Source organism: Chiloscyllium plagiosum, unplaced genomic scaffold (genome assembly GCF_037043375.1).
Source record: "Chiloscyllium plagiosum isolate Xiang-an unplaced genomic scaffold, Cpla_swu_hap1 HiC_scaffold_10, whole genome shotgun sequence".
NCBI lineage: Eukaryota > Metazoa > Chordata > Chondrichthyes > Orectolobiformes > Hemiscylliidae > Chiloscyllium > Chiloscyllium plagiosum.
In genome coordinates, this window is record NW_028270148.1 from 75157007 (window position 1) to 75170326 (window position 13320).

The 13320-nt window shown below is 44.0% G+C and overlaps 1 protein-coding gene across 1 annotated transcript in view; it reads left to right on the forward strand.

The window, feature by feature from the left end:
* LOC122552919 (sorting nexin-9-like) overlaps positions 1-13320 on the forward strand; it is a 141123-nt gene that overhangs the window by 14938 nt on the left and 112865 nt on the right. The gene's annotated exons all lie outside the window — the stretch shown is intronic.

Below are 13320 nucleotides of genomic sequence, written 5' to 3' on the forward strand. Positions count from 1 at the left end.
TGAAACTTGAAAGGGTTCAGAAAATATTTACAAGAATGTTGCCAAGGTTGGAGGATTTGAGCTATAGGGAGAGGTTGAATAGGTTGGGGCTGTTTTCCCTGGAGCTTCTGAGGCTGAGAGGTGACCTTATAGCAGTTTATAAAATCATGAGGGGCATGGATAGGATAAATAGCCAATTTTCCCAGGGGTGGGGGGAGTCCAGAGCTAGAGGGTATAGGTTTGGGGTGAGAGGGGAGAGATATAAAAGAGACCTAAGTGGCAACTTTTTCATACAGAGGGTGGTTCATGTATGGAATGAGCTACCACAGGAAGCAGTGGAGGCTGGTAGAATTGCAACATTTAAAAGGCATTTGGATGTGATTTGAATTATGAATAGGAAGGGTTTGGAGGGATATGGGCCAGGTGCTGGTAGGTGCGACTAGATTGGGTTGGGATATCTGGTCGGCAAGGACTAGTTGGACCGAAGGGTCTGTTTCTGTGCTGTACATCTCTATGACTCTAACTTCCTGGACCTTTAAAGGTATTCGATGCTCCAACTAATTGGCTGCACGCTGTGAAGGAAAGTTAGCAAGTGTTTTGTGTATTACGTTTTGCTTATTTGTTCATCAGTTTGCCTTTCCCTAATTACCGTTAAGTCAACCACATTGCTGTGGGTCTGGAGTCATGTGTAGACAACAGCAGGTAAGAATGGCAGTTTCCTTTTACTAGAGGAATTTTCCCCAACAGCCTGCAACAGTTTTATGGTTGTCATTAGACTCTTAATTGCAGATTTTTATTGAACTTAAATTTCACCATCTGATATGATAGAATTCATACCTAGTCCCCAGAACACATTGCCTGGGTATCTGGATTAATAGTCTCCCGATAATACCACTCGGATGTCACCCACCCCACCGCTTTTCTAGAGATGCCCTCCAGAATATCCCAAGTTCATCTCAAGAATAATTTTTTTAGAAAAGCATCTATGTGATAGCAGATGAGAGCAGATTTAATTTCACTGTATGGTTCACATTTCAAACTGTCTCTACTGTGCAACAGATCTGAGGAACAGCACTCTTACACTAATTTTCAAGATGCTAAAATGTCAAAAATGTAGATACATTGCAAAATTTTTTGTATTTTAAAGTTTTCGTGAAGATCTGTAGCTCGGGTTGTGAATGTGGTTGTTGGTTAGCTCGCCAAGCTGCTGGGTTACTGTGCTGATGTTTTGTTACCATACTGGGTAACATCATCATTGTGACTTTCGTGAAGTGCTGTTGTTCTGTCCCGCTTGGGTTTTATGTGGTGAGTGTCACCTCCAGGTCTTTTCTGCAGCACTTTGAATATTGGGTCTATCTCTTTGTTTGTTGATGGCCTTTTTTGGTAGAAAACCAGGCTTCCAAGAACTCTTTTGCATGTCTCTGGTTGGCTTGTCCTAGAATGCTAACTTTGTCATAATAGAATTGATGGCCCGCTTGATCTGTGTGTATAGAGATGAGGGAGAGTGGATCATGTTGATTAGTTGCCAGTTGGTGTTCATGAGGCCTGATGGCTAGTTTCCTTCCTATTTGTCCAATGCAGTCCTTGTTGCGGTTGTTGCGATTGATTTTATATACCACATTGATCCTCCCTGTTGTGGATATGTTCTTTGTTCAGGTAATTAGTTGGCATAGTGTGGCTTTTTGTTGGTGTACTACCATACAGCCTCATATGGTAGTTGTAACAGCCTGGTAGTTCTAATATGCCCTTCACATAGGGTAAGGTGGCCAGTGTGTTGGTAGGTACTGTTGAATTAGATTTTAGATTTTGAATTAGATTACCTACAGTGTGGAAACAGGCCCTTTGGCACCGACCCGCCGAAGCGTAACCCACCCAGACCCATTCTCCTACATTTACCCCTTACCTAACACTACGGGCAATTTAGCGTGGCCAATTCACCTAACCTGCACTTTTTTGGATTGTGGGAGGAAACCGGAGCACCCAGAGGAAACCCACGCAGTCACGGGGAGAATGTGCAAACTCCACACAGTCAGTCGCCTGAGGCGGGAATTGAACCTGGGTCTCTGGCGCTGTGAGGCTGCAGTGCTAGCCACCCACGGTGGCTTGGCATTTTCTTTTGGACAGGCATCATTGGACGAAATTGGGGTGTCTGTTGTTAGCAAAGGCATTGTGTGAGTGTCCTTTCTTTTTCTTGAGCAGTTCTGGTGTGTTAGTATGTCAAGCCTCTCTTGAATGGTGTCCTGACACAGCCCCATTTGTGCGTTTGGGTAGTTGCTATTGAAGTTGAGGATCTGGTCCGTATAGGTGGGTTTCCTGTATACTTTGGTTGTAAGTGCCTGTTGGTCACCCGTTTTATCATGAAATCTAGGAATTGGAATTGGTGGTTGTTCTGTTGGTCCCTGGTAAACTTTATGCTGGTGAGTATACTGTTAATGAGGTGGTGGTGTACACATAGACCAAGATGGCCATCAATTCAACTGACAAAGTAACCATTCCAGGCCAAGCCAGCCAGAGACATGCAAGAGAGTTTTTGAAAAGCTGGTTTTCTACCAAAAAATGCCATCACCAAACAAACAGATCCAATGTACAAACTGTTGCAGAGAAGTCCTGGAAGTGACACTCTGGCAATAGGGCTGCATGGTGGCTCAGTGATTAGCAGTGCTGCCTTGCAGCACCAGGGTCCCAGGTTCAATTCCAGCCTCGGGTGACTCTGTGGAGTTTGCACGTTCTCTCTGCGTCTATGTGGGTTTCCTCTGGGTGCTCCAGTTTCCTCCCACAGTCTAAAGATGTGCAGGCCAGGTGAATTCGCCATGCTAAGTTGCCCATAGTGTTAGGTGCATTAGTTGGGGGTAAATATAGGGTAGGGGACTGAGTCTGGGTGGGTTACTCTTCGGAGAGTCGTTGGACTTGTTGGGCCAAAGGACCTATTTCCATACTGTAGGGAATTAATCTACTCTGGTGACCTACTTGATAACCGGATTAAACCAAGAGCTTATGTGGGAGGTGTCTTACCATTGCCATGAACAGATCTGTTCTTAAAGTTGCAAATAATTTTTTTTATCACTATGATTAGATAATTAAAGTTATTCCACTTTTTCACAAATTGCGTTTGCTTTTTTTCAAAAGCAAGTATGGTTGGTTGTAGCAATGCAGAATTCACATTTTCATTGAACTTTTGAAAATAAATAAACATGTAACAAAATCTGCATAATGTTATGATCCCACCTGATGTAACTTCTGGACAAATCAGAATCCAGAAGTAAACCATGTTTGATTGTTAAATTTTAAAAAGTCTTTGTGGTCATTCACTGAAGCATAAGCACATGAATTTGCAGGGTTTCTTTAATAATAAAAGCACGAGTTCATTACATAAAACAAAAAACATGAAAAAAACCAAATCAACTTATCTCAATATAGAACACTGTTTAGAAGATCTTAAAACAGCAAAAGCAAAATTTTAATCTATTCCTCAATGTCGTCACGTTAGAGTCAAATCTAGAGAGATTATTGAAATACTGTAGATGATAAAATATGGAGCTGGAAAGGCACAACAAGAAAATCGACGTTTTAAGTCCCAACCCGAAATGTCGACTTTCTTGCTCCTCTGCTGCCTGACCTGCTGTGCCTTTTTAGCTCCACATTTTATTGACTCTGACTTATAGTATCTCCAGATGAATGAAATAACTCCACAGAGGTCGCTGATCACAATAAATGTGTGATGCATCTCATGAGCTTCAAATGCATCAAAAGTACTTTACTACTAACTTAGTACTTTTAAATTTATTGCTTTTGTAAAGTATGAAATGTGAGAACCAAACATGAAAAGAATAATGATGCTTCAGTAATGTTGGATGAGGCATAAATATTCTCTGGGTTAATGGTGAGAATTTCCCTGCTGCTTTTTGACAACGTAAAGGGTCTTTGTCATCCTTTCACCAGAAAAATTATTTAATTTGGGACTTAAATCTGCTCCCTATAAACTCCAGTTTGTAGACAATTTCTGTATAGCGGTCCGATCCATCATTTAATTATTTAGATGTCACCAATTTCATAACATTTTTATAAAGACAGAAAGTTTTTGATGTATCCTTAAACTTGTTAAACAATTCAAACCTTGATTTTTAAAATGTTTAAAATTCTCATCCTTGTTTTCAGATTTATTTATAATTCATTTGTGGGAGGTGGGTGTCACCAGCTGGCCAGCATTTATTGTCCATGCATAATTGTCCTTGAGAAGATGGTTCTGAGCTGCTGCCTGTGGGTTGATCCATGATGTCATTAGGGAGGGAATTCTAGGATTTTGGTCCAGCGACAGTGAAAGAATAGTAGTATATTGCTAAGTCAGGATGGTGAATGTATGGGAAGGGAATTTCATGGTGGTGTTCCATTTTATCTGCTGCCCTTGTCCTTCTAGATGGAAGTGGTCATGGGTCTGGAAGGTGTTATCAAAGAATGTTTGAATAATTTCTACAGTCCATCTAGTAGATAGTACATACTACTGCTACTGAGTGTTGGTGGGGAAGCAGGTGGGTGCTTGTGGATGTCATGTCAATCAAGCAGGCTGCTTTGGTGTCAAGCTTCTTGGGTGTTGGAGTTGCACCCATCCAGGCAAGTGGGGAGTATTCCATCACACTCCTGACTTTGGTGGACAGGCTTTGGGGATTCAGGAGGTGAATTACTTGCTGCAGTATTCCTACCCTCTAACCTACTTTTGCAGTCATTGTATTTATGTGGTGAGTCCAGTTGACCTCGGGATGTTCATTAGTAGGGATTCAGTGATGGCAACACCATTGAATGCCAAGGGGTGGTGGTTAAATTATCTCTTATTAGTGATGGTCATAGCTTGGCGTGTGTGTGGCATGAATGTTACTTGCCACTTGTCAGCTCAAGCTTGTATATTGTCCAGGTCTTGCTGCATTTGAACATGGGACTGCTTCAGTATCTGAGGAGTCGCAAATAGTGCTGAGTGTTCTGTAATCATCAATGAACATCCCCACCTTTTGATGTTATGATGGAGGGGAAAGTTGTTGATGAAGCAACTGAAGATGGTTGGGCCCAGGACAGTATCCTGAGGAACTCCTACAGAGATGTCCTGGAGCCTAGATGACTGACCTTCAACAATAATGATCATTTTTTTATATGCCAAGAATGACACTGACCAGCAGAAAGTTTGCTCTTTTGATGCCCTTTGATTCTAGTTTTGCAAGGGCACTTGGATGCAACACTTGGTCGAGTGCAGCTTTGCTGTCAAGGCTGTTATGCTCCCCTCACTGCTGGATTTCAGCTGTTTTGTCCTGGGTTTGAACCAAGTCCTAATGAAGTCAGGAGCTAGGTGGTGGAGCAAACCACTGCAGATGCTGGAATCTGTACTGAAAACAACAAATGCTGGAAATCTGAGTGACCCTAGCAGCTCCTAAATTGGGCGTCAATGAGCAGTTGCTGCTTGATAGCACAGTTGATGACACTTTCCATCAGTTTACTGATGATCGAGAGGAGATTGATGAGGCAGTAATTGGCTGGGTTGGATTTCTCTTGCTTCTTGTGTGCAGGACATACCTGGACAACTTTCCACATTATTAGGTAGATGTAAGTGTTCTTACTGTGTTCTGAAAGACCTGGGCTTGGGACTGGCAAGTTCTGGAGCAAAAGCCTTCACCACTATTGTTGGAATATTGTCAGGGCCCGTAGCCTTCGTAGTATCCAGTGTCTCCAACTATTTCTTGATATCACATTGAATTAATCAAATTAGCTGAAGACTGGTATTTGTAATACTGGGGATGACTGGAGGAGGCTGAAGTGGACCATCCACTGGCACATCTGGCTGAAGATTGCAAATGCTTCAGCAATATGTTATGCTGGTCTTGTCCAATATTGAGAGTGCAAATATTTGTGGAGCTGCCACCTCCGGTGAGTTAGTTAACTGTGCACTACCAATCACAGTAGAATGTGGCAGGACTGCAGAGCTTAGATCTGATTTGTTGGTGGTGGGATTGTCTAGCTTTGTCTGTCACTTGCTTATGCTGTTTGGTAGCTTCATCAGGTTGACACCTCATTTTCAGGTATGTCTGATGCTGCTCCTGGCATGCCCTCCTGCACTTTCCGTTTATCCCCTGGTTTGATGGTGATTGTTGAGGTGATGTGCCAGGCCATGAGATTGCAGATTGTGCTGAATTACAATACTGCTGCTGTTGATAGCCCACAGTGTCTCATGGTTGCCCAGTCTTGAGTAGTTAAATCTGTTTGAAGTCTGTCCCATCTAACTGTGATAGTGCTATGTAACATGCTGGAGGTTATTCTCAATGTGGGAACATTTTAAAAAAATTCATTCATGGGATGTCAGCATTGCTGACTAAGCCAACATTTTTATTGTCCATCAGTTATTGCCTTGAAGAAAATGGTGGTGAACAGCCATTGCAGTTCTTATGGTATTGGGACATCCACAATGCTGTTAAGGACGGAGTTCTAACATTTGGATCCAGCAATAATGAAATAATGGCCATAGAGTTCCATGTCAGGATGTTGTGTGGCTTGAGGGAAAATGCAGGTGATGGTGCCACCATGCATCTGCTGCCCTTGTCTTCTGGGTGGTGAAAGTTGTGGGTTTGGAATGTGCTCTGTGAAGAGCTGCTTGCAGTATTCCAGCTGTGGTGCATATCAACTCTTTGCTCCTCTAATTCTGACCTTTTGTGGATCAGTGATTTGTACTTGCCAGTCAAACCATCATTAACTGTGAGACTCTATTCCTAAAATGTGTCTGCTTCTTATGTGCCTTCGAAGTCCTCCTTTAAAATCTGTTTTTCCAAACATTACTTTGCCTGGCTTTTGTATCTTCTTGTATAACTCTGTTGAACTTTAATTGGATAAGCTTCTGTGTGTAGGTATGTTGTATTTAAAAATGCTATGCAATTACAGGATGCAGCATTACAAAGCTATTATACTGTCAGCTAATGTTACTGTCTGGACAGGGAAAGCTGAGCTCTCTGTAATATTTTAATAATTGCCATATGGTAGTTAAATTTTAATGGATGGTAATAAAGATACTTATCCACTTTCTCTCTGATCATATCATATTATAGATAATCTGAAGTTTAAGATGTCCTCAACATCCTGGGAATTTTAAAAAATTGAATGGTATTTTTTGCAAATCTGAAGTGCTGGAGAAATTGGAGGATCCTTTCAATTAAAGGCCAACTGTATCTGTGATGATGAAGGGCAGGTTAATATGTTGACCCATGATTAAACTGTCGTTCCCATGAAGGAATACATGCCCAAAATGACATTATGAACAATCATAGCTCTTTAAATTTCTAGCATTTTCTTTTCTACCTCCTATAAATGGGCTGTGATCCATGTATACTCAGAGGGTCAATTGTTTGATCTGGGAAATAAAATTAGCAATCTTAGCAATATTTATCTCAAGAGGGGTGGAATGTAAAAGCAGTGATGTGCTACTGAGACTTTATAAAGCTCTGGTTAGGCCCCAATTAGAATACTGGGTGTCCAGCTTTGGGCCCCACACCTCAGGAAGGATATATGGCACTGGAGCGTGTCCAGCAGAGATTCACATGGATGATCCCTGGAATGGTAGACCTAACAAACGATGAATGGCTGAGGATCCTGGGATTGTATTCATTAGAGTTTAGAAGATTGAGGGGAGATCTGATAGAAACTTGCAAGATAATTCATGGCTTGGAAAGGGTGGATGCTGGGAAATTGCTTCCATCAGGCAGGAATGCTAGAACCCGTGGGCACAGCCTTAGAATTACAGGGGTCAATTTAGAATGCTAAATTTATTTGCTAATTTTATTGAGATAAAAGGTTTTAAATTGATTTGGAAATTAAAATTGGCATGTAAAACAGTATTTGAGCAATGGGACTCTTCCAAGGAAGAAAAATAAATCCAGCACCAACTAAAGATATTCCATTGAAGGAACTATTAGAGTTCCTGGATGCAATCTAGTGATTTGAAGTTAATATAAAACAGATGAGGTTTATGGTAAATATCATCTTTATAAATAGCGAACCAACTAATACATAAAAAATACAAAGAAGAACTGAAAGAGGAAATGAAATGCGTAGAGCGTGCATGAGAGAAAAAAAATGACATCTGCAAAAATCAATAGTAAGAAAATTGATGGGATCAGTTCAGAACCAAAAACGAAATCTTCTGCAGGCAGAAGATTAGTTACGTACTGTAGGAGACTTTACATTAGTCTTCACTTAAGGAGGGGATACTACCTATGTTGCAGTAAAGAAAGCGAGGTTAGAGAAATTGCCTACATTTTGGATATCTATTTTAGACTGAGTTCAAAGTGAATAAAACAAAGTCACCAAGTCTGAATGAATGATATCCAAGGTTACTGAGGAAAAGAACGGTCACTGGACCTAAGATGTTAAATCTGCTTTCCACAGATGCTGCCAGATCTGTTCAGTTTTTAAAAAATGTTTAGATTAGATAACCTCATTAGGAAACAGGTCCTTTGGCCCAAGAAGTCCACACTAACCCTCTAGATGAAAGTGGTGCTGGAAAAGCACAGCAGTTCAGGCAGCATCCAAGGAGCAGTAAAATCGACGTTTTGGGCAAAAGTCCTACATCAGGAATACAGGCAGAGTGCCTGAAGGGTGGAGAGATAAAATAAGAGGAGGGTGGGGAGAAAGTAGCATAGAGTACAATAGGTGAGTGGGGGTGGGGATGAAGGTGATAGGTCAGGGGCGATGGTGGAGTGGATAGGTGGAAAAGAAGATAGGCAGGTAGGACAACTCATGGGGACAGTGCTGAGCTGGGGGAAGGGGAAATGAGGAAACTGTTGAAGTCCACATTGATGCCCTGGGGTTGAAGTGTTCCAAGGTGGAAGATGAGACGTTTTTCCTCCAGGCGCCTGGTGGTGAGGGAGCAGTGGTGAAGGAGGCCCAGGACCTCCATGTCCTCAGCAGAGTGGGAGGGGGAGTTGAAATGTTGGGCCACAGGACGGTGTGGTTGATGTTCCCTAAAGCGCTCCGCTAGGAGGCGTCCAGTCTCCCCAGTGTAGAGGAGACCGCATCGGGAACAACGGATACAATAAATGATATTGGTGGATATGCAGGTAGAACTTTGGATGTGGAAGGCTCCTTTAGGGCCTTGGATGGAGGTGTGGCTGTAGGTTTTGCCATTCCTGCGGTGGCAGGGGAAGGTGCCAGGATGGGAGGGTGGGTTGTAGGGGGGGGCGTGGACCTGACCATGTAGTCACGGAGGGAATGGTCTTTGCACAAGGCGGAAAGGGGTGGGGAGGGAAATACATCCCTGGTGGTGGGGTCCGTTTGGAGGTGGCAGAAATGTAGGCAGATGATTTGGTTTATGCAAAGGTTGGTAGGGTGGAAGCTGAGCACCAGGGGCATTCTGTCCTTGTTACGGTTGGAGGGGTGGGGGTCTGAGGTCGGAGGTGCGGGATGTGGACGAGATGCATTGGAGGGCATCTTTAACCACGTGGGAAGGGAAATTGCAGTCTCTAAAGAAGGAGGCCATCTGGTGTGTTCTGTGGTGGAACTGGTCCTCCTGTGAGCAGATGAGGTGGAGGAATTGGGAAGACGGGATGGCATTTTTGCAAGAGGTAGGGTGGGAAGAGGTGTAATCCAGGTAGCTGTGGGTGTCGGTGGGTTTGTAAAAAATGTCGGTGTCAAGTCGGTCGTCATTGATGGAGATGGAGGTGTCCAGGAAGGGGAGGGAGGTGTCAGAGATGGTCCAGGTAAATTTAAGGTCAGGGTGGAATGTGTTGGTGAAGTTAATGAATTGCTCAACCTCCTTGCGGGAGCACGAAGTGGCGCCAATGCAGTCATCAGTGTAGCGGAGGAAGAGGTGGGGAGTGATGCCGGTGTAATTACGGAAGATGGACTGTTCTATGTAGCCAAAGAGACAGACATAGCTGGGGCCTATACAGGTTTCTGTTTCTTCCTCTCCCGACGTCCCCAACAGTACCCTTCCACCGACACTCATTCGTTTGGCCGAACTGGTCCTCACCCTTAACAATTTCTCCTTGGATTACACCTCTTCCCACCCTACCTCTTGCAAAAATGCCATCCCATATTCCCACTTCCTCCGCCTCCACCGTATCTGCTGCCAGGAGGACCATTTCCACCACAAAACACACCAGATGGCCTCCTTCCTTAGAGACCACAATTTCCCTTCCCATGTGGTTAAAGATGCCCTCCAACGCATCTCGTCCACATCCTGCACACCTGCCCTCAGACCTCCAACCGTAACAAGGACAGAACGTCCCTGGTGCTCACTTTTTACACCCTACCAACCTTCGCATAAATCAAATCATCTACCGACATTTCCGCCATCTCCAAACAGACCCCACCACCAGGGATATATTTCCCTCCTCATCCCTTTCCGCCTTGTGCAAAGACTGTTCCCTCTGTGATTACCTGGTCAGGTCCAAGCCTCCCTACGATCCACCCTCCCATCCTGCCACTGCAGGAATTGCAAAACCTGCACCCACACCACCTCCCTCACCTTCATCCAAGGCCCTAAAGGAGCCTTCCACATCCATCAAAGTTTTACCTGCACATTCACCAATATCACTTATTGTATCCGTTGCTCCCGATGTGGCCTCCTCTACATTGGGGAGACTGGACGCCTCCTAGCAGAGCGCTTTAGGGAACATCTCTTGGACACCCGCACCAATCAACCACACCACCCTGTGGCCCAACATTTCAACTCCCCCTCCCACTCTGCTGAGGACATGGAGGTCCTGGGCCTCCTTCACCGCTGATCCCTCACCACCAGACGCCTGGAGGAAGAACGCCTCATCTTCCGCCTTGGAACACTTCAACCCCAGGGCATCAATGTGGACTTCAACAGTTTCCTCATTTTCCCCTTCCCCCACCTCACCCCAGTTCCAAACTTCCAGCTCAGCACTGTCCCCATGACTTGTCCTACCTGCCTATCTTCTTTTCCACCTATCCACTCCCCCCTCCCCCCTCATCTATCACCTTCATCCCCTCCCCCACTGACCTATTGTATTCTATGCTACTTTCTCCCCACCCCCACCCTCCTCTCATTTTATCTCTCCACCCTTCAGGTACTCTGCCTGTATTTCTGATGAAGGACTTTTGCCCAAAACGTCGATTTTACTGCTTCTCGGATGCTGCCTGAACTGCTGTGCTTTTCCAGCACCACTCTAATCTAGACTCTGGTTTCCAGCATCTGCAGTCATTATTTTTACCACACTAACGCTCTGACCCACCCAGACCCATTCCCCTACATTTACCCTGAACACTTATGGACAATTTAGCACGTCCAATTCACCTGGCCTGACACTCTTCTGATTGTGGGAGGAAACCGGAATACCCAGAGGAAACCCACACAGACACTGGGAGAATGTGTGCAAACTCCACACAGACAGTCACCCGAGGCAGGAATCGAACCCGGGGTTCCTACTGCTGTGCTAGCCACTGTGCCACCCCATGGTGGCTCAGTGAGTTTCTCCACTGTAGAGTAGGGGGAAGACCTTGTTGACTTGAGTTTCTCCAGCAATTGCTGTAGTTTCAAATTTTCAGCATTATAGCATTTCTTTGTTTTATTTAAGTCAGGGTTGAAGTGGCTGAGGCTAAATTCTGTGACAGACCTCACTTCTCCATCATTTTTCTTTGTGTTTCTTAATGGAGTTCTGTTTGAATACAGATTTTAACTGATACTTTTGTTTCTTTAGAATTTTAGTGGCTTAATAAAATCTGCATTTCTGGTTTTGAAGCATGACTGTTGCTGCTACGTTCCATTTTATTTCTGGTGGACCCATCCTGATTTGGTTAGGTATCAGAGGCCAGCCATGTGTTGATCTTTTAGACCCTACATTGTCATATGCCATTCATGATGTCAGCTTGGTGTGACTACTTCTCTGCTTATCCTTCCTGTAGGGCTTGCTACATTCTGTACATTTCTGCTTGGATCAACAGGTGCCAAGATGTGCCTCAAGATCACAATTTGTCAAATTCTGTGTTTTGTGCTACTGAAAACTTTTAACGTAGGTGCAAAGTCTAAATACTTGATCAATGGTGCCTTGCAAATGTTGCAAAGATAATGTTACTAAGTATCAAAAGGTGGCTCTGTTACATTGGAGGCTAATAAACTGAAGACTGTGCCTTTTAAATTTAAGTTGAGATAAAATGCAAATGACCTAGAGGTCTACAGTGTAAGAAAAGGCCACTTGATTCATCATGTGATCTATTTTGAAACCTGCCTGACAGCAAGCTGGAGAGGTTTGATTGGTCTAGATTAAAGACCGATAGTTTTGTTTTTGTTTGTTTGTTTGTTTTACTGGGAAGAATGTGTAAGGTATTCACCCTTTGGAGGAATTGGGAATAGCCCATATGATTAGACCATAAGTCTCCAGAGTCATAGAGATGTATACAGCATGGAAACAGACCTTTTGGTCCAACCTGTCCATGCAGACCCTGGGAAAGTGTTTAGAATGCCAAGATGTAAACTTCGCGTTTACCTCCAAGAGGAGAGATTTGGAAAGTCCTGGCTAGCTAATCAGCATCTTTATCTGGATACAAGGCCTACGTGTTCATGTTACCATGATGATGGACTTTGAGATGGGAGGGGTACAGAGGAAGTCATTATGGTATCATCATATAGGATTTCCCAAAATATCACCGAATATCACAGGTTCTCAGAGTCTGAAAGTGAGTGAAGCTAGAGCTGGAAAGTCTATATCGTTTAATGAGCTGGACTGCAATAGAGTCCTAGTCATACAGCATAAAAACAGGCCCTTCAGCTCACTAGTCTATGCTGACCAACACTAATCCCATTTACCTGCACTTGATCCATTGTCTGCTGTGCTCTGGTGTTTTAAGTGCTTGTCAAGATTCTGCTTAAATGTTGAGAGAATACCTGCCTGCATCAGTCAATAGATGTGAGGCTGGAAAAGCACAAAACGTCAGACAGCATCCGAGGAGCAGGAAAGTCAATGTTTTGTCGAGACTGGGGGGTGGGAGGTGGCAATGGTGATAGGTGATTAGTCACTGGCAAGGATGGAGTGGATAGAGGAGTCGGAAGATGGACAGAGATAAAGTCAGGTTAGGGAGGCAAGGAGGAGGGGTAGCGCTAGATATGGGATAAGGCTGGAGGTGACGGATTTTGGAGGTGGTGAAATCAATATTGAGGCCATTGATCTGTTAACTCCTCCCCAGGCAAAATATCAGACAGTGTTCCTCCAGTTTCCATCCAGCGCACTTGATAGTGGAGCAGGCCAAGGATGGACATGTTGCTGTCAGAGGTGGAATTAAAATAGATGGCAATCATAAAGTTGAGGGCGGGGGGGGGGGGGCGGGGAGAGGGGAGGGAACGGTGGCTGATGA